This window comes from Hippocampus zosterae, chromosome 7 (assembly GCF_025434085.1).
Source record: "Hippocampus zosterae strain Florida chromosome 7, ASM2543408v3, whole genome shotgun sequence".
Lineage (NCBI taxonomy): Eukaryota > Metazoa > Chordata > Actinopteri > Syngnathiformes > Syngnathidae > Hippocampus > Hippocampus zosterae.
Genome location: NC_067457.1, coordinates 12,969,758 through 12,997,313, shown reverse-complemented (window position 1 = coordinate 12,997,313; position 27,556 = coordinate 12,969,758). Strand labels below are relative to the sequence as shown.

Below are 27,556 nucleotides of genomic sequence, written 5' to 3'. Positions count from 1 at the left end.
ACGTATTGGGCACCCCTGCCTTAAAATCAGAGGTAATTTGCTGACTAATTTAGCGCCGTTGTTTGCGCATGAGCGGAGATGCAGTCATCTGCCGAGGCAGCGCTGCGTTCCCCTGAATTCGTATTAAATGCATGAATACGTTTATCCCTGAAGGAATAATTCATTTTATGCTTGTGTTAACCACGCTTTATTGCTCTTTATTCAGTGTGTAAGAATATAACAGACATGTTCTCTCAGTTCTTCATCTCAGGGAGTAACGCACATAACGGCAGTTCTTTATCTCAGTGAAAAAACACCAAGGGAGCGACGCACATAACGGCAGTTCTTCATCTCAGGGAGCGATGCACATAACGGCAGTTCTTTATCTCAGTGAAAAACACCAAGGGAGTGACATAACGGCCGTCTGTGCGGGCCACTGCTGCACGGGCAGTTGTGGAAACACCAAGAAGACCGGACTCCAGAATACGTGGAAACACCAAGAAGACCGGACTCCAGAATGCGTGGACCAATCAGCGTTAGTCTAGGCTCATGAATAAACAATGATCTGTTGTAATATATTCTGTGTGTCCTCCTGAGGGTGACGAGTCTGTCCAGTGGCGGTGCAGCTTGTCTAGACTGTTTGTTAGGGAACCTCAGGAACAGACGTCTGTATTAGATGACCTGTTAGGGAAATAAATCTGCGTGACTCCAAGCTACTGAATCCTGGTCATCACTCTACTGGTATGTGTTATTAGATGGTAGTGTAGCATCGTTGGTATTTGCTTCCTCCTCCAGGTCTTGAACACGCTAGAGAAAATGGTCCTGTGGAAAAAAAGGTAAAAAGACAGATTAGAATGAGATAATTAATATAACGTCTTACGTTTTAAAAGGACCAGTTTCTACAAATGGTGACCCCGAGACGTGCTTGAAGGGGGGAGTGGAGACCAACGCGGACGACGGCGAAAGGTCCGATCCGGTAAACTTGATCGCGGTAGACATACCAGTGTCTTTTTTCCACGACCATTCAACCTTCACCCCACGGCCGGCCACATAGAATAAGGTAAGACGACTTTACTCTATTTTAATAAAAAGAGTCTCAAAGTACGTCTTAATTGGAAATTGCCCAAAGTTTAGCTACAACACGGGGAAAAGTGCGAATGGTAAAATCTATATTGATGGTGGAAAATTGAAGGGACACGTACAAATTAAGGACACGTACAAATTATTAAAATATTGTGACTGTGGTATTGAAATAATTGGAAAAATAAAAAACAAGCTGCTCGAAACCGCACTGTGGAAAGTAAGAGAAGTGAATTGAGATAATGGTCGGCGCGCTGGGTTCTACCCTTTAAAAGCCGAAAGGTGCGTAGGCAGGACCGCCCGTAGTTATTGGGCCAGTTTCTACAAATAAAACGTTGGAATAGGCGTTGACGACTTAGGGCATCGTCTAAAGTATCCCGTTGGAGTCCGTGAGGAAGGGATCCTCTAAATGCTAGTCAATTTAGAATAATATAGGCCAATACCATGTCACCTATTCGGAAAAATTACAAAATTGAAGTGTGGAGAAAACAGGGTTAAGTGAAGTAAGAAGAAGAGAGACAGTAAGTAACTACGACGAAGAACGAAGGACGACGTAAGTAAAAATGGCACAACACGATCAAAGTAAGACAGCGGTGAGAGAGTTAAGGGAAGTCGAGGAATGGGTCGAGTGGTTACACACAGAAACTGAGTTTTTAAAGAAGCATTCGAGAAATGACAGGAGAAAAGCGACCGAAGCGTGTGGACAGCTATATATGGAACGAGACGAGGACCCAGCGAGGAAACATGATTTAAGGACACTGTGCGCAACTTTGACGGCAGGAATCGAGCATTGTGTGGTGGAAAAGCAAAATGCGGAAGTAGAGAAAGCAAAGAGCATGAAGAAATCGGACATAGAACTGTGTGAGTTGAAAATGAGAAAGTACGCGAAACTGCGAGAGCGCGCCGAACCTGTTAAACAGGCGGCTGTCGCCAAATGGACTGAGATGAACAGAATTTTCACCCAGACCAAAGAAGGAGAAGCTAAAGCTCCGGGTACAGGAGGAGGAGCAGTGGGGCCCTCAGCCCCTACTCCCCCTCCCTACCAGGGAATCTATCCACAACTCACTGTACAAGGAGTTGTGGACGTGGACACAAAACCATCTGAACCGTTTACTATGGAAGAAATAGAGGCTATCAAGGAAGTGCTGGAGCGTCCGCCAGCCACTCCTAAGCGAGGGGGTGGTGCGGAAGCAATGGGCGCCGCCTTGTTACAAGAACAGGTAAATGACTTGATTAAGGCACAGAAAGCACTCTCCAAGGAAGCCAAGGAGGGACAGGAAAGATTCCACCAAGACATGGCAAAAACCCTCACTGACGCACAACAACTGCAGGCGAATAGTGCACTGACTCTGATACAACAGCTCCAGGCACTGAAACAGGAAAATGTGGAGGCTCTGAAGGAACAAGCCAAGACTCTGGAAGAACAGTTCCAGAAGATGAAACTGGAACCACAGACCAAAGGTAAGTCGCAATCGACCAGCAAAGCCTCAAAATACAGCTTGTGGACAACCCCGGAGAGTGACGAAGACGAAGAAAAGCTCATGAATGCTGAGTTTTATGATCTCTATGTCAAGCTGAGTGAAAAAACCTGTGAAAAATATAGTCGGAAGACGGCCCTGAACAAGGCTAAAAAGGCAGTAGAGGCAAAGGACCCAGGTGCCCAAGAGACATCAACGGGCAGAGCAAAATTACAAGGAAATCCTCAAAGAAATTAAGCGACTGGAAGGGGAGCTACAAAAGCTACCTGGAGGGGCCCGAAGAGGAATGTTCCCTCTAATTCCCTCGGGACCCCCTGGACAGGATGGGGAAGTCCCCGTGGTGTATAAGCCACTTACTGTCCTAGAATTACAGCATCTGAAGGATACCATCCCTCCACTGCAGCAGGGGGGGAGGAACTGGTTGGCTGGCAGACCCACAACCTATGCCCCCTACGTTCGCACCGTTCCTCCCGGGGACCTGCCCCTCGAAATTCCTTGATGATTGCGTGCAGGCTTCTGTGGCCGCAATGTTCGTCAACCCTTTTAGAACACCCCAGACCACCTGTTTGTTCCTCCAGGGGGTGGTGGCGGTGTTGCCAGAACCACTCAAGACACAAATGTCTCAAACACCCGGTATTATGACAGACCACCAACAATTCGTGTTGCACTTCCGACATCATGCGGATGCCTTTAATCGCAACCACGCTGAGAAAACTGCAAAAAAACAGGAAATGGCGGATGAGTTGCTTAGAACTCAACTGAACAATGCGCGGCAACAGGCCACAGCAGCACGCAAGGATTCGAAAGCAAAGGCGGCAGGACAAATGGTAGCAACAGCCCCAACCGCAGACAAAACCCCTACACCCGCAAGCGTCTTATACGCGTCCCAACTCCACCCTTATGGGCCACAAACACAGCTGAATGTGCATGTGCACCAGATGGGAAAAGATAGAGGGATCAGGAGGGCTAGGGAAAGAAGGATGCCCGGACGGGGGATGGGGAGGCAGCAGCGTCAAGGAACACCCAATCGGTCATGCTTTACCTGCGGAGCAGCAGATAACTGGGCTGATGAGTGCCCCAACGGGCCACGGCAGGCCTGCTACAACTGTGGAATACCTGGCCACTTTGCCCGTGACTGTAATGTCCCACCTGCACCGGCTGCACCCAGGACACCAATAAGAGGACAAGGTGTTCGGCAGAGGCACCCGGCACAGAGTGGTGATGTCCCATGGACGAGACGATCCAGGGGAGGAGGCAACTACCCCCTGCAGGATTCCCATGGATGCTTCCCATATGACGCGGATGACTTCTGCGAATAAGGGTGCCCAGTGAGCCCTGGGCCCACCCCTGAACCCCTGGTGCCTGTGGAGGTGGGTGGGCAGAAGCTGATGATGTTGGTAGACACAGGGGCCACACACTCTACGGTGCGACGACTCGCCCCCCACCAACTCGGCAGTAAGCACATCAATCTGTCAGGGCTCACGGGAAGATCTACACCTCTACGCATGTCGAAGACACTGACTCTTAAACTAGCTGGCCAGACCATACTGGCCTCGCTAATCCACTCACCGCAAACTCCAGTTAACCTTCTGGGCAGAGACATTCTACAAGCCACAGGAGCAGTTATCCAGTGTACTCCAGAACGAATGCTCATTTCCTGGCCCAATGGTGAAACCATGGCTTGTAGCTCCACGCAGACACATGGACTATATGTGCTCAAACAAGACCCAATGGACCCTGGAGTTAATATCTACTGGCTTTTGCTGGAACCAGGAACCACTGATATGGAAGGACTATATGCCAAGATCATGGACTGGAAATCCTGGTTCATGATGCTGCATCCCTACTCCCCTCCCCGGGATCCCCTACATTGCACACTCTTTTATGATAGGGATATGGACATACAGTACCAATTGGCCTTTGATACAGACATGAAGGGAAAAACATTTCAAATTGAGGCCACACATTTCTATGTACATAAAACAGGCGTCGTTGCTCCAGTTCTCCTGCCGCCTGAAGTAAGACCCTTTTACAAAAGGGACACCCTGACAGACCCACATGTATCTCTCTTCCTCGGCTCTGGCCATGAGGCCAGGGAACTCGGTCCGCTGACACATCGTTTAAACCACACCCTGGACTGGGAGCAATCAGGAATGCCAGGGGTGATGTTCAGCCAAAAGGAACAGGCTTACAAAATTGAAATTGACAGGACACGAGACTCGGCTTTAGCAGAAGAAGAGATTTTATCGCGGTCCCACGGGAGGGAACTGACGGACCATGAGGGGGCTCAGGAAATGCTGGACAGCGTCTCTTCGACTTTATGGTCCATAGGCCCCTCTGATGTCGGGAGGTGCATTAAAACTGAGCCAGTCACCTTAGAGGTACAACCAGGTACTCACATATACGTCCCTCAAAGACAGTATAGACAGGAAGCCCAATACATGGGCATTGATCAGGCCTTGACAGACATGTGGCATGCGGGTATCCTTGAAATATCTGATTCCACTTGGAACACTCCTTTGAACCCGGTCCCCAAACCGGACGGTTCTTACAGGCCAGCGCATGATCTGCGCAAAGTTAATGAGGTGACTACCACTCCCTTGCTCCCTGTTCCGGACCCCCACAAATGTCTTTTCCGTCCTCACGCCCGACATGAAGTACTACACTGTGATTGACTTAAAACATGCTTTCTTTACAATCCCGTTAGCTGAGCAGTGTAGGTATCAATTTGCATTCTTCCATGAAGGGGTCAAATTGCAGTACACCGTCCTACCTCAAGGCCATAGAAACTCACCTGGCATTTTCAACAAGGTCCTGAAGGACTGTCTAGAACCCATTGAAGTATTGCCCGGTTCGGCGGTGATCCAATATGTTGATGACATTCTGATTGGCGCTGAATCAGCACGAGATTGTCTGGACATGACTTCTAGGGTTCTTCTTCGACTACTGGAGTGTGGCTTTAAGGTCTCGAAATCAAAATTACAATGTTGCCGACCACAAGTCACCTTCCTGGGCAAAGTTATCTCTGCTGGACACGCCTCTATCTCTAAGGACCAACGCCAGTCCATTCTTTCTGCTGACCGCCCGGTGGTGGTCAAGGATATGTTATCCTTCCTGGGATTGGCCAACTACTCAAGACATCACATCACATCCCAGATTATACAGGTGTACATCAAGAACCACACCCGCTCCAAATGGACAGCGCCCCGCTATCGTGGACCGTTTGCGGTTACTTATAGGACTGCTACTGCTGTTAAGATCCAGGGCAGTGAGAAGTGGTACCGCACGTCAAGCCTCATCATGCGGGGAGTGGGACGGACGGTCCCACTGAAGGGGGGGAAGCAGGAACTATGCACCCCGGACAGTGAGGACGGTGACTGGGACCCTCCCACTACCAGAATACAGGCTCTTTACAAATGGGCTTGGGATATAGGCCCATTATCTCTTCCGAAGTGGGCATGGCTTGTGTTTATCATTTTTTTGTTGTTTTGCTATTCCAATTGTATTGAAATGGGGTGAACAATTGCCCCACGATCTGAAAGAGTCACATGTCTCTAACTCTTCTTTGCCTGCAGAAGGAAATGAGTCCAGGAAGAGACGCTCACTGATACCTGATAATCATGGTCCAGCAGGTAATGCTTGGATGAAATTGGCCAAATACACAGCTCAAGTCACTAATGTCAGCACACCCTGTTGGGTTTGTTCGTTCAGACCACATCATTCTGGAGATGCCCCTACTTCTGTGCCTATACCCATCGCAGCCGACAAAATGGTTTGCCTGCTGTGGGCGGCCAGGAAGGCCGTCACAGTGCGGCGACTTTAGATGTGTGTTAACGAGAATAAATGATTCAATCTCGACTATAGGCCTAGGGTTTAACAGTAAGTGGGTAGAGCCAGTCCCTACAAATTGGACGACGTCAATATCGTTGGATATTTCCCAAAAACTTTTCCCGGATGTCGAATCGCACCATTCACAAGGGTATGACATTACACCGTAACCCAGTCCCAGCCCCAGTTGGCTTGTATCGGGACTGCCGGGAGGGTGATGTTCCGGTAGGAACACAAAAAGCTACACAACTGTTGGTCACATATAGGCGCTATACGAATGCTACACCTCTAGTTAGAGATGACCCCAGTATCTACCCCTACGGTAGAGATGGATCGCTTACAGTTCGTAAACGGTGTGGGAAGGCCGATGGCACCACCTATGCCTGTGAAAGTTCTGGGTGGTTGACCCTTAATGTTACCCAGTTGAAGGTGTCTGAGGGCACAAAGGTTGGTAATGTCACGACGGCACGACTAGCAGTGCCAGATCGACGTGGGTTCCCCACCCCTAAAGGCCACGTCTGGTTGTGTGGGGATCACACTTACTTCACGCTGCCTGAAAATTGGTGTGGTACGTGCACGTTGGCTGTAACCCAGCCATCATCTATTGTGCTTCCGGAAGAACTGATGCAGGAGACGGTAGGTAGATACGGGCATCATAACCCACACAAGCACCACCAGAAACGCAGACTCACGGTAGGTGACCGACCGGTAGGAAAGGTATATGTCCCCTTCTCAGACAATGACGGTAGGCAACCATTGTTTGGGGATGCTAATGGCTTTTTTGGGACAATAATACCGATGTTAGGGACAGCCTCATCCATGAAGTCCCTGAACGAAGTATGGTGGGTATTGGAGGACATAACAGACATCCTAGGTGAAATACTAGATCAGTTAGCAGCCAGTCCTGAATTGAAAGCTGTGGCGACCGTGGCCATGCAGAACAGAGTAGCATTGGACGCCCTGCATGCTGAAAATGGGGGAATGTGCGCAGCGGTAGGGATTGACCACTGCTGTACTTACATCCCCGATGAAACAGGTAATTGGACTCTAATCCGACACAAAGTAGCAGATTTGCGGAAATTCCTTCGGTCTCTGGAAGACCAGAATCCACAATGGACCTGGATGAATTGGCTTAATTCCGGATCCTGGACTCACATCCTGCAGAAAATAGCTCTTATTATTGGAGTGATATTATTGTTGGGTTGTGTTTTGCTATGTTGTGTTGTTCCCTTGTTCCGAAGCATGATCAACAGGGCCCTCGCACCTGCTTCAGGGATATTCCCAGTCCGAAGTCCCTCGATGGGTATGAGAGTAGAGTGATATATAAATGTGGCAGTGTGTGATGACTTTTTCCTTTCAGATTGCGAAATGAACAATCTTTGACAATTTGAAGAAAAATCAAGATCACTAGATTATTTCTCACTCTCACTCTTTCTCTCTCCGCCACGCACGGAGCAACTCGAGAAGACAGTATGCCCACAGTATGCCACAGTATGCCACAGAATCAACAGCGTGACGTGACACATGCTTCCCGAGTGACTCGTCACGCTGGGTTGGGCTGCACAGATGTGCAAGCCAATCAGGTCACGGGATAAATCCACCCGTGCTGTCATTGGTTGATTCCCCCCCCCCCAAAAAAAACAATCATACGCCTTGAATGAGGCAGGGATGAGATTTTTCCACTTTTTGGCGAAATTCCACTTTTTTTTCCAGTCAAAATGACCTATTTTATATTGTTCCAAATCCGTAAAAAATTCTGGGTGGCGGGGGGGCTCCGGACTTGTCTTCGGCAGATGCATCCATTTTGAATCACGCTTTTTATCGCGAAGCGTTAATTTGTCGTTACTTCGTATATGGGCTAAAACTAATGTCTTACTTGTTGTGATTGGTCGCTATATCTGCAAATGCAGAATCACAACCAATCTGTGTTCGCCTTACTAAACCCCTTTCTCGTGAATGCCAAATGTTATCGAGACTCGTGACAAAGCCAAAGTGCGTCAGATAGATGTGGACACGTTTCGATGGGACTGGTTGGATCGAAAGCTGACGGTGTCCCCAGTAGGAACCAGTTGTCTGTGCTGTTGTCTGCAACCTGTGTGTCTGTCGGATTTCGTGAAAAAGCTCAATGTCGCCGGTCAAGCTCTGTATACAGTGTGAGACGATGTCATCTATATATATATATTGCGCGTCGTCCCGCACGCGGTCTGTCCTTCCGTCTGTCCCTTTTCAAAACGTACCTACTTCACCGCGCCGCTGCGCGCCGCCACTGCGCCGCTCAGGCAGTGGCTCACTACGATCGCTCGGGCATCTTAGCGAAAAAATGTTGTCTACCCACAAGCATTGCAATAAAATTGTTAGTTATTTAGTAGAACTAAACATCTCTTTATTTTCGCGATAAGCAATGAAGATGAACAAAAAGTTGAACCAAGCAACAACACTTTTGTGGGCCGAAGGCCCACCTTACCAGCCTTCCGCAGGAACTAGCTGATGAGCCGCCCAGAGGGCGGCGAACCACCACCTTACCAGCCTTCCGCAGGAACTAGCTGATGAGGCAGAGAGGCTGAAAAACCAGTTCTCTGCTAACGACTCTGCATCTGTATGGAATGGACTGAAAGCAATCACTAACTATAGAATGCCATCCCCCCAAACTGTGAACAATAAGGGTCTTGCTAATGAACTAAACATGTTTTTCTGCCGATTTGAAAAGGACACCCCCATTTCCTACACACACCCACCTCTACCAGAAACCACTCTACCTACCCCCCCACCCTCTTTTTCTCCACTACAGATCCACGAACAGGACGTGAGACGGCTCTTCAAGCAGCAAAAGATCAAGAAAGCTCCGGGGCCCGACAAAGTGTCCCCCTCCTGCCTGAAAGTCTGCGCTGACCAACTGGCTCCGGTCTTCACACAAATCTTCAACAGATCCCTGGAGCTGTGTGAGGTCCCATCCTGCTTCAAACAGTCTACCATCATCCCAGTTCCCAAGAAATCGGCAACATCGGAACTGAACGACTATAGGCCTGTCGCCCTGACGTCTGTGGTCATGAAGTCCTTTGAACGCCTTGTGCTGAATCACCTAAAGAACGTCACTGGACCCCTGCTGGACCCTCTCCAGTTTGCCTACCGGGCAAACAGGTCTGTGGAAGACGCAGTCAAAATAGGTCTGCACTACATCCTCAAGCACCTCGACAGCACAGGGACCTACGCAAGGATTCTGTTTGTGGATTTCAGCTCTGCGTTCAACACCATCATCCCGGAACTCCTCACCCCCAAACTACTCCAACTCGGTGTGTCCCCTACGATCTGCCAGTGGATCCTCAGCTTCCTGACGGGACGGACACAACAGGTGAGACTGGGAGCAACAACATCATCAATACGCACCACCAGCACTGGAGCCCCACAGGGATGTGTCCTCTCGCCACTGCTCTTCTCTCTCTACACAAACGATTGCACCTCAACAGATCCAGCTGTCAAACTCATAAAGTTCGCAGACGACACCACGGTCATCGGTCTCATCAAAGACGGCGACGAGTCTGCGTACCGCCAACAAGTGGAGCAGCTGGAGCTTTGGTGCGGCCGACACAACCTCGGGCTGAACACGCTCAAAACTGTAGAGATGATCGTGGACTTCAGGAAACATTCTTCTCCTCAGTTGCCCCTCACACTATCCAACTGCCCTGTGTCAACCGTCGAGACCTTCAAGTTCCTGGGAATCACAGTCTCCCAGGACATGAAGTGGGAAGTCAACACCATCTCCATCCTGAAAAGGGCCCGGCAGCGGATGTACTTCCTGAGGCTGCTGAGGAAGCATGGCCTGCCACAGGAGGTGCTACGACAGTTCTACACTGCAGTCATCGAATCAATCCTGTGTTCTTCCATCACGGTTTGGTTTGGGGCCGCCACAAAAAAGGACAAAATCCGACTTCAACGGACAGTTAGGACGGCAGAAAAAATCGTTGGCACCGCCCTACCCACTCTTGAGGACTTGCACACTGCAAGAATCAAGACAAGGGCACGGAAAATCCTCCTGGATCCCCCGCACCCTGGCCACCACCTTTTTCAGCCACTCCCCTCAGGCAGACGCTACAGATCCATGCGCACCAAATCCAGTAGACACTTAAACAGCTTCTTCCCTCTAGCCATTAACTCCTTAAACAGTCACTGACATAGTCACTCTTCTTGCACCACAAAATGGTACTACAAAACTACTGGTTACTCTAAAATGGTTCAATGATTTTGTTGTTTACGATGATACTAGTGCAGCGTGTTATACCGGAGACAAATTCCTTGTGTGGTCTGCATACTTGGCCAATAAAGATGATTCAGATTCTGATTCTGATTCTGATACTGTAAATAGACATCCACTTCATACAATAAAATACATACATAACCCAAATATAGTAAACAGTGTGGGACTTCACTATCACTGTATGAGGTACAAATCAACAGCTTTTTAGCACATTTACCCAACACTTTATGAATACAAGTAATGAACAAATCTTAAATATGTCAGGGAATGTATTTCCTGTTTTAGTTTTGATTTTGAGCAGCAAATTTGAAATTACATGTTGGTGCTCACCAGGAATACTTTTGTAAGTGGCCCCGCCCCTGTCCCGGCCACGCGCCTTCTGCTTTTTTCATCACGAGCCACTCTCATCCCTGATGAGGGGCCCATTGCATATACAGTACAGGCATGTACAAAACATCTGTGTCTTTTGGAATTTTTTTTCTGAAGACAGTACTTTCGGAAAACATGACGTACTGAAGCCACGATAAATGAAGCGCGATATAGCAAAGAATCACTGGATGGTAATCGCTCTTTTTTCACGGTTCAGAAACATCCCGCAAAAGCTAAAAGCATGAGGTAGAATTTGCCCTCTGGACTTATCTATCACTCAAAAATGTGCAATGTCACACTGTAAAAGTCTTTTCACGAATAACCAGGGATAAAAAAAAGACAAAAAAACACAACCAATATTAAAATAATTAAAGAAAGAAACAAAACTCCACTACTTATATGTGATGTATGTAAAGTTAAATATTGAATTGTAATTTGAACTCATCTATCTCGCAGAGTAACCTTCATTGTAATTATAAACCATAATTCAATGGGTGTTTTTATTTTCTTGTTTCTTGCAGACATCAGCAAAAATGTTTGTCCTGAGTGGCTGGATGCAGAACCTTCTCACATGAAAGAAGAGGAGCAGGCCCTTTACATTAAAAAAGAGGAGGAGCCAGAGCACCCTTGCCCGAAAAATGGTGACAAAACATCATCAAATGTCGATGAGGATGAAGAGTCTGATAGTGATCTCACATGTCGCACTGACACCAAACCCTGGAAATGTTCTCGGTGTGGGAAGATGTTTACTTGTCGGAGTGCTTCGAAAACACATGTGAGAACCCACACTGGGGAGAAACCTTTTTCTTGCTTAGCTTGTGGTCAAATATTTTCTCGGAAGGAAAGTTTTAAAGTACACACAAGAACCCACACTGCAACGATTACTCCTTGCCGAATGTTCAGTGGGAGGTCATTCCAGAGAGATGGACCAGCAACAGAAAAGGCTCGATCCCCTCTGAGCCTCAGTTTAGTTCTTGGTACGTCTAGCAAAGACTGGTCCACAGACCTGAGGCGCCGGGCAGGGGTGTAGGGGCGTATGAGCTCAGAGAGGTAAGGTGGCGCGAGATTATTCAGAGATTTGAAAACAAAGAGGAGGATCTTAAAAATAATTCTAAAATGAATGGGGAGCCAGTGAAGGGATGCCAAAGTAGGAGTTATATGCTCCCTCTTACGAGTACCAGTCAAGAGGCGAGCAGCGGCATTCTGTACCAGCTGAAGGCGCTTGATGGAGGACTGGCTGACTCCAAAGTACAGGGCGTTGCAAGCCCTCCTCAAAACTCACTTGTATTCTTTGGCGTTTGACTCAGCATGACTTAGATTTGCTATTGGTTTTACTGCTTGGTGCTTTCTACCGCCTTATTACTTATTACTTATTACTGATTCGTCTTACTGTTTATTGTATATGTTAAATCGCTCCATGTACAGCACTTTGTATGCAGCGATGGCTGTTTGAAAATGCTCTATAAATACTGTTGACTTGACTTGACTTGACACTGGGGAGAAACCTTTTGCCTGTTCAGATTGTGGCCAAAGTTTCTCTCAGAAGAAATATTTAATTATCCACACAAGAACCCACACAGGGGAGAAACCTTTTTCTTGCTTAGCTTGTGGTGTAAGATTCTCTCGGAAGGGAACTTTAAAAGTACATACAAGAATCCACACTGGGGAGAAACCTTTTGCCTGTTCAGATTGTGGCCTCAAATTCTTTCGGAAGGAACAGTTAAAAATACATGCAACAACCCACACTGGGGAGAAACCTTTTTCCTGCTTAGTTTGTGGTCAAAGATTCTCGCAGAAGCACAACTTAAAAAAACACACAGGAACACACACTGATGAGAAACTTTTTGCTTGTTCAGATTGTGGCCAAAGTTTCTCTCAGAAGAGATACCTAATTAACCACACAAAAACTCACACAGGTGAGAAACAGTTTTCCCGCCCAGTTTGTGGACAAAGATTTTATCATAATTCACATTTAATTTACCATACAAGAACCCATACTGGTGAGAAACCTTTTTTCTGCTCAGTTTGTGGCCAGAGATTCACTCAGAAGGGAAATTTAACAGTACATTCAAGAACACACACTGGTGAGAAACCTTTTGCCTGCTCAGATTGTGGCCAGAGATTCTCTCAGAAGGGACATTTAAAAGTACACTCAAAACTCACACTGCTGAGAAACCTTTTGCCTGTTCAGATTGTGGCCAAAGATTCTCATGGAAGTCTCAGATTAAGAATCACAAGTGTGATGGTGAGATGAAGAGTCATGAATTGAATTTTCACCTGTCATCTGAGCAGGGTTCATCAGGCTGATTATATTTTATGTACCTTCTTATTTAAATACTGAAGTTTTTCGGTTCCTATAATGTATTGAAAATGTAATCTTTTGGTCGTCATAATGAATTTGAAAATATAGCATTGTCATTGTCATATCTACTTTTCTTTTTCTTGACTGCATTGAAAGGTTTTTATGGTTGTTAGAAAATCTAGCATTGTTTCCAGAGATACAATACTGTTGGATTCTTCATTGTTGTGAGTTTTTATTTGACTTTAAGTTGCGTTTTTTAAATGTAAAGTCAAAGCTCGGTTTTCGTCCATAATCCGTTCCAGAAGGCTGTCCAAAAAAGAATTGTTCAAAAACTGAAACCACGCTCTTTTAAAATAAAAATGTTTGTTGAACACGTCTGCTCACTTCCTCGTCTACCCTAGGAAGCATCACTTCTCGTGTAAGGAAGGCGAGAGGAGTCAAATGGTGCATTCAAGTGCGTTCAGTTTGTTCGAGAACTGAAATTTGTTCGTCATCCAAGGCATAAAAAAAACCTAGACATTTTTGGTCGAAAACCGAATACGTTGAGAACCGAGAAGTTCGAAAACCGAGGTTTGACTGTAGTTTGTTTTAATCATTTTCAGAGGAGGTTTGGTTGTTTGATTTAGTTTTTTTTTTAACTGTACCGTCCTTGACTGTATAGCACCCCATGTTTTGTGTAATGTGTTTAATCTTAATTGTCTTTTATTGGATGTGATCCTGAATAAAATGGACATTTTACATTTTGTCATGAAATGTGCGATGGAGCCATATGTATTGTTGTTTGATATTCTTTGTTGCTTGCTGGCCAAAAAAGTTCTCTTTGCTCAAAAAGCTTGGATCAGCCGAGTCTTCTTCAAATCCCGACCTCAATATCGGAGAGATTCATGACTGGTGAGGCACTATTTCCCTGGAATGATATATAAAAATAGGAGCCCAAAAACAGGTTTCCCTGCTTTTCAATATTGACCTTCATTTTAACATGTTTCAAACAAGGTCAGAATGGAATATTTGAACACCCTTTGACCTGAGAGGTCTGTGAATGGCAAAACATCATCCATTTTCCAGTCCGCCTCTTCCTCACTAGGGCCACGAGCTTGCTGGAGCCTTTCCCAGCTATCTTTGGGCAGCAGGCGGGGGACACCCCGAGAGGTTTATATGGCATGGAAGAAATAAAAAGGAAACTCTCTACCAACTGTCAAGCTTTATGATATCAATCAACGTCAGACCTTGGATTGGATTGGATAAGCTTTATTGTCAAATGTACTGTATGTGTAACATACAGCACCTTGAGCACCATTTGCTTTGCTCCATAGCTGCCTAACGTCCTCAATGTGTGAAACTCTGACCCATAAAGAACACTGGCGGTGTTGGCTAAACAATGGAAGTTACGCAGCCTTCAGCGATTTACGATAAGGACACTGATGAACAAATTTCCAGTATACAGATGTAATGTCCAAAACAGTGAAGTTGAAGCTTGGCGCTCTGCTCGGTGACGAGCGGTTGTACTTTTGGGAGCTGCTTACCTTATTCAGTGTAAAGTTAGAGCAACACTGATACAGGTTTTGTTTCATGTCAGAAAGTGTTCCGTTTTTCTTGATGCTGCTATACTAAGGGTAAACTGTCCTTAGCGCATATCTAATTCTCTCAACGTTGCCTCGAAGTCCGAAGACGAGCTACGCTAACAACATTGTCGGCAACATTGACAAAATGGAGCTCAAGTCTTCACCTGAGAATGTACTCATGAAAAACGAGCACAACTACTGCCTACAAAACCAACCTGTCCTAGCAGTTGTGGAAACAGATTTTCCTTCCTTGGCCGTCTTGCCGTCCAAGCCACCAGCTTTGAAGAAAAGTAAGCAACCTCGCACACAAAAATGAGAGAGCATAACCATTATGCAAAAAATATCAACATTGTTTAATACCAGATTTGATGATATGGAGACAAATGTAAAAAATTATTATTATTATTATTCACAATAAGCACACAATTGGTGACGTCACTTCCGGAGTGAATTTTGGACACCTCTACTCCCCGTGTTTTTTTTATTTTTAAGTCCATTTTTATGTCAATTTTTTTTATCTTTTATAGCCGACATATTTTATGTCGACCTGCTTTTATGGTCACCGAGTGAACAATGATCAATCCACACTCGATCGGCCGAACTGTCATTACCTGTCATCGAGTATTGAGTTGTCGTTGAGTTGCGGCTAGCTTACCTACTACCTGTTGCTGCTTCCCGACTTCATTACTCCGGTCCGGCTATGTCGATCAGCTGTGAGTGGCTTGCTTTCTGCTGGTTCGCTCTGTGTGTTTTCCACCACCCATTGGAAGCGCTTCACCAATATGCAGCCACTGAGCTCAAACTCAACTTTAATCCACACGGTCAACCACCGCCTGCTCTGCTCCAACACCCGGACATCCTTTACGTGCCCCGGCGAAGGTGCACTCACCGGGGCTCAGGCCGAAACTATCAATACGACAACTCCAGCTCCATCAGGTCGTTCTGGTCCACAGCTCGCCGCCCACGCAAGAACACCGGACGCCGTGCGGATGCCTCTGTGTTGACACGCGTCCCGAGGTCGGATAGCATCGCGGTCGCTCGCAGCTGCACTGCTGTCAACGTTGGCCTACTGAACATCCGCTCCCTTACGAGCAAGGGCCAGTTCGTCCACGACCTCCTGACAGACCGTGAGTTTGACATTCTGTGTCTGACTGAGACCTGGCAGCAGCCAAATGATTATGGTACTCTTAATGAAGCTACTCCAACGGGCTTTGTTTATCACGCTGTGCCGCGCACGACTGGGAGGAGAGGCAGCCTCGCGATGATTCCGCGCGAGGATTGGAAATTTGCACCTGTAAATGTGCCTGCTTTTTTATCTTTTGAAGCTACAGTTATACAGCTCTCTGGATCAACTCCCACACTGATTGCCACTATTTACCGTCCACCAAAACCAAACAAGAATTTTATCATTGACATTACTACACTCCTCACTCATCTGTATACAAATGTGATTCTCTTAGGAGATTTTAATATACACATGGACAATATCAATAACTCACTCACCAAAGACTTTACCTCCTGTCTGGACAGTTTTGGTTTTCAACAGTATGTCAACTTTCCCAGACACAGTAAAGGACATATTCTGGACTTGATCTGCTGTATTGGATTATCACCAACAAACTGTAAAACCGATCTCCTCCCATACACAGATCATCTATTGCTTTCATTCAATGTTAACCTGTCATTTTTCAAATCCAACCCACAAGCATTATACATTTCCGTAAAATCAAGGACATTAACCCGGACAATTTAGAATCACTTATCAACAACCTCCCCAGTACTGATTGTCTTTCTACAACAGATGAGTTTTTGACACACTACAATACAAATCTCCATAACATTCTCAATATCCTGGCCCCACTCAAAACCCGAACTGTCTCCTTCAACCAAACAGCACCCTGGTTTACCCCTACCCTTAGACAACTTAAATCAAAAGGCCGTCAACTTGAAAGATTATATAGAAAAACTGGACTCGCCATTCATAAAGAAATGTACACTACCCACTTTCTCCATTACAAGGACTCAATATCCAAAGCCAAATCAATCTTCTACTCTGGATTAATCAGTTCCAATGAAGGCAACCCCAGATCACTCTTTTCACTCATTTCTAAACTCACTAAACCTGCTGACACTCTTCCCTCACATCTCTATTCCACTGATTTTTGTAATACTCTGGCCTTATTTTTTACATCCAAAATCCAAAATATCCACCAGCAACTCACCCCTTCAGCTGCTCCTAACCCTCCTTCTCCATTCTCCCCGGTTCCTACCCACCTATTCTCTGCATTCACATCCCCATCTGAATCAGAATCAGAATCATAATCATCTTTATTGGCCAAGTATGTAGAACACACAAGGAATTTGTCTCCGGTATAACACGCTGCACTAGTATCATCGTAAACAACAAAATCATTGAACCATTTTAGAGTAACCAGTAGTTTTGAAGTACCATTTTGTGGTGCAAGAAGAGTGACTATGTCAGTGACTGTTTAAGGAGTTAATGGCTAGAGGGAAGAAGCTGTTTAAGTGTCTACTGGATTTGGTACGCATAGATCTGTAGCGTCTGCCTGAGGGGAGTGGCTGAAAAAGGTGGTGGGCAGGGTGCGGGGGATCCAGGAGGATTTTCCGTGCCCTTGTCTTGATTCTTGCAGTGTGCAAGTCCTCAAGAGTGGGTAGGGCGGTGCCAACGATTTTTTCTGCCGTCCTAACTGTCCGTTGAAGTCGGATTTTGTCCTTTTTTGTGGCGGCCCCAACCAAACCGTGATGGAAGAACACAGGATTGATTCGATGACTGCCGTGTAGAACTGTCGTAGCACCTCCTGTGGCAGGCCATGCTTCCTCAGCAGCCTCAGGAAGTACATCCGCTGCCGGGCCCTTTTCAGGATGGAGATGGTGTTGACTTCCCACTTCATGTCCTGAGAGACTGTGATTCCCAGGAACTTGAAGGTCTCCACGGTTGACACAGGGCAGTTGGATAGTGTGAGGGGCAACTGAGGAGAAGAATGTTTCCTGAAGTCCACGATCATCTCTACAGTCTTGAGCGTGTTCAGCCCGAGGTTGTGTCGGCCGCACCAGAGCTCCAGCTGCTCCACTTGTTGGCGGTACGCAGACTCGTCGCCGTCTTTGATGAGACCGATGACCGTGGTGTCGTCTGCGAACTTTATGAGTTTGACAGCTGGATCTGTTGAGGTGCAATCGTTTGTGTAGAGAGAGAAGAGCAGTGGCGAGAGGACACATCCCTGTGGGGCTCCAGTGCTGGTGGTGCGTATTGATGATGTTGTTGCTCCCAGTCTCACCTGTTGTGTCCGTCCCGTCAGGAAGCTGAGGATCCACTGGCAGATCGCAGGGGACACACCGAGGTGGAGTAGTTTGGGGGTGAGGAGTTCCGGGATGATGGTGTTGAACGCAGAGCTGAAATCCACAAACAGAATCCTTGCGTAGGTCCCTGTGCTGTCGAGGTGCTTGAGGATGTAGTGCAGACCTATGTTGACTGCGTCTTCCACAGACCTGTTTGCCCGGTACGCAAACTGGAGAGGGTCCAGCAGGGGTCCAGTGACGTTCTTTAGGTGGTTCAGCACAAGGCGTTCAAAGGACTTCATGACCACAGACGTCAGGGCGACAGGCCTATAGTCGTTCAGTTCCGATGTTGCCGATTTCTTGGGAACTGGGATGATGGTAGACTGTTTGAAGCAGGATGGGACCTCACACAGCTCCAGGGATCTGTTGAAGATCTGTGTGAAGACCGCAGCCAGCTGGTCAGCGCAGACTTTCAGGCAGGAGGGGGACACTTTGTCGGGCCCCGGAGCTTTCTTGATCTTTTGCTGCTTGAAGAGCCGTCTCACGTCCTGTTCGTGGATCTGTAGTGGAGAAAAAGAGGGTGGGGGGGTAGGTAGAGTGGTTTCTGGTAGAGGTGGGTGTGTGTGGGAAATGGGGGTGTCCTTTTCAAATCGGCAGAAAAACAGGTTTAGTTCATCAGCAAGACCCTTATTGTTCACTGTTTGGGGGGATGGCATTCTATAGTTAGTGATTGCTTTCAGGCCATTCCATACAGATGCAGAGTCGTTAGCAGAGAACTGGTTTTTCAGCCTCTCTGCATAGCTTCTCTTTGCGATGTTAATTTCCTTCGTCAATTGGTTTCGGGCATGTTTGTACAGTGCCCGATCTCCACTTCTAAATGCGGCCTCTTTCTCTTTCCTGAGTTGCCTGAGTTTGGGAGTAAACCATGGCTTGTTATTGTTAAACGAGCGGAAGGACTTCGTTGGTACACACATGTCCTCACAGAAACTGATGTATGATGTTACAGTGTCTGTGTATTCATCCAGTGTGCCCGTTGAAGTTTCAAAGAGGCCCCAATCAGTGCAGTCTAAGCATTCTTGTAGAGCTAGCTTTGCTTCATCTGTCCATTTTTTCACAGTCTTAACAACCGGTTTAACACATTTGAGTTTCTGTCTGTATGTAGGTATTAAGTGGATTAAATTGTGGTCAGAAAGACCCAATGCTGCACGGGCGACCGATCGGTATGCATTTTTGATTGTTGTATAGTAGTGGTCTAGAATGTTGCCTTCTCTGGTGAAACAGTCTATGTGCTGCTTATATCTGGGAAGTTCACGGTCCACCAAATCTCCATCTTAATCCAGAAGTCCAAATCCTATACTTGTCAACTACTCTCTCCCTACTGTTTTAGTCAAAGCTTCTATCCCGGCCCTCTCCCCTCTCATCACTAACATTATTCAAACTTCCCTCTCTACTGGCATTGTCCCATCCCATCTCAAAACTGCTGCTGTCACTCCCATACTGAAGAAACCTGGCTCTGATCCCTCCGACTTGAACAACTTTCGTCCCATATCAAACCTTCCGTTCATCTCCAAACGTCTAGAGAAAACAGTAGCTGCTCAACTTCACACCCACCCATGTTTCCTCCAATAACCTCTACGAACAATTTCAATCTGGCTTCCGTCCCCTCCATAGTACCGAAACTGCCCTCCTCAAAATATGCAATGACGTTCTTCTCTCTGCTGACTCCCGTTCACTCGCCATCCAGCTCCTGCTTGACCTCAGTGCAGCCTTTGACACCATCTCTCACTCCATCCTCCTCGACAGACTCTCCTCCATTGGCATCACCAGCATCCCCCTCTCCTGGTTCCGCTCCTATCTTTCTGTACGCAGGCAGTTTATCCAGCTCAAACGTTTTAGATATCACCCCTTTCCCCTCACTTCAGGTGTTCCTCAGGGTTCTGTCCTTGGCCCATTGCTATTTCTAATCTATCTTCTTCCCCTTGGTAATATCTTCAGGAAACATCACATTCACTTTCATTGCTACGTGGATGACACCGAGCTCTACATCTCTACCAAACCTAATACCCTACTTCCACCATCCTCCCTAACCAACTGCCTGCAGGAATTAAAATCTTGGTTCACCTGAATAGCAATAAAACTGAATTCCTCCTCATTGGCACTAAATCCACTCGAAACAAAATAAACAATTTCTCCATTCCCTTTGAAAGCTCTTCCATCTCCCCCTCCCCTCAGGTCAAGAGTCTGGGTGTCATCCTTGATAGCACCCTCTCCTTCACCTCACATATCAACCACATCACTCGTTCTGCATATTATCATCTTCGAAACATCCACCGGCTCCGCTCTTCTCTCACTCCTCAGTCCACTGCTATACTTGTACACACCCTCGTCACCTCGCGACTCGATTACTGTAATTCCCTTCTGTTTGGTCTCTCTCAAAAAACCCTCCATAAGCTTCAGCTGGTCCAAAATTCAGCCTCCCGCATTATCACACTCACGCCACACATAAACATATTACACCTGTCCTTCAACATCTCCACTGGCTCCCCATTTTACACCGCATTCAATATAAAATCCTGCTCCTCACATTCAAATCCATTCATAACCGAGCCCCTCCATACCTATCTGACCTCATCCATATTCCTACGCCAGTCCGCTCTCTTCGTTCCTCCTCCTCTGTCCTCGTCTCTGTCCCCCCTGCTCGCCTCGTCACCATGGGAAATAGAGCCTTCAGTCGCTCTGCTCCCCAGCTTTGGAACTCACTCCCAGCTGACCTTCATAATTCAGACTCACTAACACATTTCAAATCCAGCCTCAAAACACATCTGTTTCGACAAGCCTATTCACTCAGACCATAAAGCCATTATTTTATTCATTTATTTTTGTTGTATTTTGTCTTATCTTATTTGATGTTGTTTTTAACATTGTACTCGTGATTTTAACTGCTTGTTGTAAGGTGTCCTTGAGTTTCTAGAAAGGTGCCCACAATTAAAATTTATTATTATTATTATTATTAAAAAAATGACAAATGACATTATGACAATGAAAAAAGAGGGCGTCAAGAAATCAGTGGACTTGACCTGCGCTGAAATACGAGATATCAAATAGAAAGTAAAACAAGTTGAGGGCTGAGTTGGACTTGTAGAGAAGAAAGTGAGCATGATGGAGGGGCAGCTGGCTAAACTTGAAAACTAGTCAAGTGAAGTCAAGTCAACAGTATTTATAGAGCACTTTCAAACAGCCATCGCTGCATACAAAGTGCTGTACATGGAGCGATTTAACATACACAATAAACAGTAAGACGAATCGATGATAAAGGCGGTAGAAAGCACCAAGCAGTAAAATCAAGAACATGCAAACTCCACACAGGGAGGCCGGAGCTGGAATTGAACCCGTACCTCTGCACTGTGAGGTCGACGTGCTAACCATTGGACTACCGGACCGCCCATAATAACAATAAATGTTATTTATAAGCGCCTTTCAAGACATCCAAGGACCTCTACAATAACAAAAAACACAAAACAATACAGGTTCAGCAGCGGCAGCCAAAACGTGCCAGCGTTTACTCAACCTGGAAGTCAGAAATAAACCACAAGGGAGGGAGAGGGGGAGAAAAAAAACCACGCTCGAACTACCCTCATTTTGAGGATAATTTGAGTGAGGCAAAAAAACTCCTATAAGAGCATTTGGCAGTTACAACAGGTCACAAGACATAAACAATGAAGACGGTGAAACAAGGGAATGTATGAAGGAGGGGGTGATGGTGGGGGACTTGCTTCCGTGCATACTTTCATCAGGGGAAGTTCGAGATAGCAGATGTTTTGGTAGCAGGCTGCCCAAGAATTTAAGACAGCCTTGAGTCCGTGGCGTCTCTTTAGTGGCGTCGATCAGCCAAATCCGTGATTTCAGTCAATATTTGCGCACGGATTCCAGTTTCTCCAAGTTCTTGACCATCTTGCAGAGACGCTCCAAAACCGCAACAGTTTGTGGTTGAGCACAGTCTGAATCTGAGTGTTGGACATCCGCACTATTTCATCCTTAGACCGGCAGCCTCTTCACTTCCAATAGAGCCGCTCCTGTCGATTGAATTTTGCAATAGATCAGGAAACTGCTAACACAAAACAGCAGCATACCTGTTATCGGAAGGCCGATAATGTAGATGTCATCCACATCCTCAACGGACAGTGTTGACAGGCACACCATTCTCCGTTTCCTCCAAGGATCTAGGGTGTACCCAGCAGCAAAAGTCCCTGAGGGGCAAGTAGGCTCCCCACTGCCTGCTCTTCTTATCGAGAAAATTTTGTCGATGGCATCGAGAGACCAGCCAACCAATTCCATGTTTGTTTTTAGGATGAAAATACGACAGGAGGCTAGGAAAAGTCAATCAAAGACAGCACACGGACTGAGTGGCCAGCAGGGAAGGGCAGGGGTGAGGGTGCGGGGACAGGAGCAGAAAGCAAAAGCGTAAGCCATCGTCGAGAGCCAAGCACAGATCTCTGAGGAACTCCATGAGTGATCTTCAGTTGATTTGATTTTTTATTGTTGAATTGCACATACTGATATGTGTTTTCTAAATAACTTTCAATCCCTTTATATGCTACGCCTCTAATGTCATATCTCTCTAATGTATTCAATAATATACTATGATCTACTGTATCAAAAGCTTTTTTTAGATCTAGAAAAATCCCAACAGTAAATTCTTTGTTATCTGTATTAGTGGCTATTGCTTCCACAAGCTTTACCGTTTCCCGTTTAACTCTAAAGCTGTATTTATTTTCACTTAATAGCACATGTTTATGTATGAAGTTATTAAGTCTATTTGAGAATAGTTTTTCCAATATTTTTGAGAATTCTGGTAACAGTGATATTGATATTGATATCGATATTGATATTGTCACGGTGTACCCGAAGCGACAGAATAATCGCTTCGTGTACAACGAAATAACTGAAAGTGTATCCCCAAAATAGCAGACACAGAAAGAGATTTGTCATAGAACAAAAGGGGTCTTTAATACAACACAAAAATACCCGACCGGGAGAATAACAAAAAGCGCTGGTCAAAATAAGGACCAGGAATTAAATAAGGAGAACAACAGAAAACGCTTGCGCGAAAATAGCAAGGATAGTCTGTTTGGAAAAACGCTATAACGTTCACACGAAAGAGAACAACGACGCGCAATAACAGCCACAAGGCTTAGAGGCAACGAATAATCAGTAATCGAAATGGGCGAGAGAATTGGCACGGCGTGGAATACTCCGGCAGTGAGTAGACTGCCAGAGCGTACAAATAAAGGCTTAGTAATTAATTACAATACAAATGGGTGACAGGTGTGCAGGCGGCAGGCAGAAAGCCTGCCCCCTGCTGGCAAACACGGGACGTGACAGTACCCCCCCTCAACGGACGCCTCCCGGCGGCCTACCCGGTTTGGACGGATGAGCTGCGTGGAAGTCGTGCAGAAGGGACGGATCAAGGATCCAGGAGCGGGGGACCCATTGCCGATCCTCCGGCCCCTCGCCCTCCCAGTCGACCAGATACTGGAACCCCCTTCCCCTGCGCCGAAAGTCCAGGATGGCTCGTACCGTGTACACCGGGTCACCATCGACGACCCGCGGAGGAGGGGGCGGAGTGGGAGAAGGAGCCAAGGGACTGGATGTCACCGGTTTGAGCAGGGAGACGTGGAACACGGGGTGAACCTTCATGGTGGCCGGCAGCCGGAGCTTGACCGCGACGGGGCTGATGATGGACTCGACCTCGAATGGTCCGGTGAATCGGGGCCCCAATTTCGCAGACGTTGCCGGCCAGAACCGCTTCCAGACGCGGGACACGAACTGGGGCCCCCGGTCCGAGACTATGTCCATCGGGATGCCATGGAGACGGAAAACGTGCTTGACAAGGAGGTCGGTGGTCTCCAATGCAGACGGCAACCTGGACAGAGGCACAAAATGGGCAGCCTTGGAGAATCGGTCCACGATCGTGAGGACGACGGACCGCCCACGGGATGGAGGAAGGCCCGTAACGAAGTGGCCAGTGGCCCTTAATACGTCGTAGATTAGACTTTGGAATACGGCGGGAGCGTTTGTCAGCCCGAAAGGCATGACTAAATATTCGAAATGACCTAGCGGAGTCTTAAAAGCAGTCTTCCATTCATCTCCCTCCCGGATGCGGACCAAATGGTAAGCACTGCGTAAATCTAATTTCGAGAATATAGTGGCTGTTTGTAAGGGAGCAAAGGCGGGGTCCAACAATGGCAGCGGATACTTATTCTTGATTGTGATGTCATTCAACCCACGATAATCCACACACGGTCGCTGGGTCTTGTCTTTCTTCCCCACTCCTCCGGGCGGCTCATCAGCTAGTTCCTGCGGAAGGCTGGTAAGGTCGGCCTTCGGCCCACAAAAGTGTTGTTGCTTGGTTCAACTTTTTGTTCATCTTCATTGCTTATCGCGAAAATAAAGAGATGTTTAGCTCTACTAAATAACTAACAATTTCATTGCAATGCTTGTGGGTAGACAACATTTTTTCGCTAAGATGCCCGCGCGATCGTAGTGAGCCACTGCCTGAGCGGCGCAGTGGCGGCGCGCAGCGGCGCGGTGAAGTAGGTACGTTTTGAAAAGGGACAGATGGAAGGACAGACCGCGTGCGGGACGACGCGCAATATATATATAGATATGCTCGAGCTGCCAGGCAAGCACAAACTGGACTTTCTTTTTCTTCACCTTTTTCTGCGCCAGTTACCCACCCAGGTGAGGGCAGCTTTAGCTAACACCGCTATCACTGACTGTAGAGACCTGGCTGCGGAGGCTGATAATTTTTTCCTGGCCGGCCGGCAACACTGTGCAGCGGCTCTCCTCCCCGTGAATGCCGCTAGTGCCTCCGATAATTACGCACTCGTCGCGGCGGCTGTCCCTCACCCGCGGCCGGCTACTGGTTTATGTTTTTACCACGCCAAGTTCGGACCAAAGGCTAAGAGGTGCCGCTCGCCGTGCTCGTTCGGCGGGCCGGGAAACGCCGCGGCCGGCGCTCATTAGTGGCCATGAGCGTCGGCAACGTTGGCGGGCTGCTTTTCATCTGCGACTCTATCTCTGGACGGCGTTTCCTCTGCGACACAGGGGCACAGAGCAGCATTTTGCCCACATCGCAGATCGACATGGTAGCTGACAGCCACGGCCCTCCTTTGGCAGCTGCGAATGGGATCCCCATTCGCACCTACGGCATGAGGTTCGTGGAACTGTGCTTTGGTGGGCAGCGCTTTAGTTGGGACTTTGTTACAGCGCGTGTCGATGTACCTCTTTTGGGGGCGGATTTTTTGTGCGCTCTTGGACTTTTAGTGGACGTGAAAGACCAACGTTTAATAGATGCTGCCAGTTTCTGTTCTTACGCGTGCACACTCGGACCGGCCGATGTTATCCGCCTCTCCAGCATAGTCCCCCTCACAGACGTTTTCCACCGCCTGCTTGCCGAATTCCCTCCACTCACGCAGCCCACCTTCACTTCAGCGACTGCCAGGCATGGGGTGGAACACCACATCGCCACCACGGCCCACCGGTCTACGCCCGAGCGCAGTGCCTGGACCCGGCCAAGCTGGCTGTGGCCAAGACGGAGTTCGACAACATGGAGCGCCTGGGCATTGTCCGCCGCTCTAACAGTCCTTGGGCCTCTCCTCTCCACATGTCCCTAAACCCGGCGGCGGATGCCGCCCTTGTGGAGATTATCGACGGCTCAACGACGCTACAACGCCCGACCGCTAACCTGTACCGCACATCCAGGATTTCTCAGCTCACCGAGCCGGCAAGGTGATTTTTTCCAAGGTCGACCTCGTGAGGGGCTACCATCAGGTTCCCGTTCACCCCCCCCCCCCCCCCCCCCCGACATCCCTAAAACGGCAGTGATCACACCTTTTGGATTATTTGAGTTTCTACGCATGCCTTTTGGACTTAAGAGAGCTGCTCAGACCTTCCAACGTCTGATGGACTCTGCTGCGGGACCTTCCCTTTGTTTTCGTGTACCTTGACGACATGCCTGCAGCAAGTTCTTCCACGTCAGACCACATGGCACACCTCCGAACCCTTTTTAAACGGCTCAGTCAACACGGACTTATCATCAACCCTGTGAAGTGCCAGTTTGGCATCTCCACCATAGACTTCTTGGGGCACAGGGTCACGGAGGCAGGCGCAGTTCCTCTCCCGTCCAAGGTGGAAGCCGTCACAGCGTTCCCGTGCCCAGTCACCGTGAAGTCCCTGCAGGAATTTCTTGGCATGGTGAACTTCTATCATGGTTTCATCCCGGGAGCGGCGCGCACTATGCGGCCTCTATATGAGGCCCTTAAAGGCAAGAAGCCCAAACACACTGTTGACTGGACTGAAAGAAGGGTCAGGGCTTTGAAGGACACCAAAGCAGCTTTGGCACGAGCTACGATGCTGGCACATCCCTCCTTTTCTGCCCCTGTGGCACTGACCACGGATGTTTCGGACTACGCGGTGGGGGCAGTGTTTGAGCAATGGTTGGACGGTACCTGGCAGCCTCTTGCTGTTTTCACTAGGCAGTTATGCCTCCCTGAGCGGAAGTAAAGTACTTTCGACTGTGAACTGCTTGGGATGTACCTCGCCATCCGCCATTTTCGACACATGCTGGAAGGCCGCCGGTTTACAGTTTACGTCGACCACAAACCGTTGAGCTTCGCCATGTCCAAGCCCGCAGAACCATGGTCCGCCCGACAGCAACACCAGCTGTCCTATGCCTCTGAATTTACTACAGACATTCAACACGTGGCGGGGAAAGACAACCGTGTTGCTGACTGCCTCTCCAGAGCCATAGCTGGAGCGGTCCACCTGGGTCTCGACTACTGCAGTATGGCGAAGGACCAGGTTTACAACACCACAGTGCAGCAGTGCCGGTCGTCCACTACAGGTTTGCAGCTGAGGGACATGGTTTTTGGCAGCTCCGGCACCACTTTGCTCTGTGAAGTCTCCACAGGCACACCTCGGCCTGTGGTTCCCTTGAGCTGGCGTTCATCAAGGCTGGTATACAAAAAGACGCAAAGGCCGCCTCCTCGTTTCTTTCTGGAGCTGTCGTTTCTATCGAAGTGGTGCGTGGTTCGGCGCGAGAGCTGAATTGCCTCATCGGGTATGAGCGAATGTAGCCATGTCTCCGTTATTACAGACATGCTACAGTCCTGGGTGGAGCGAATAGAGTGGAGTTTAAATAGAGTTTTTTTCTACTTATCTATCTATTTCAAACAAGTTTGTTGGATCAGGAATTTGTTTTGCAGTAACCTAGCAAAACAAATTCCTGATCCAACAAACTTGTTTGAAATAGATAGATACGTAGAAAAAAACTCATCCACGATGTTCCTTACTGCTGTAAAACAAGAAGTATCAAATAATATAAAAACTTTTAAAAATAAAAAGTCAT

General features: G+C 47.6%; 1 pseudogene; it reads left to right on the top strand.

Moving 5' to 3' along the window:
• The first annotated feature begins 1,895 nt into the window (after positions 1 to 1,895).
• Positions 1,896 to 13,413, top strand: LOC127604953 (zinc finger protein OZF-like; annotated as a pseudogene).
• Positions 13,414 to 27,556: the final 14,143 nt, after the last annotated feature.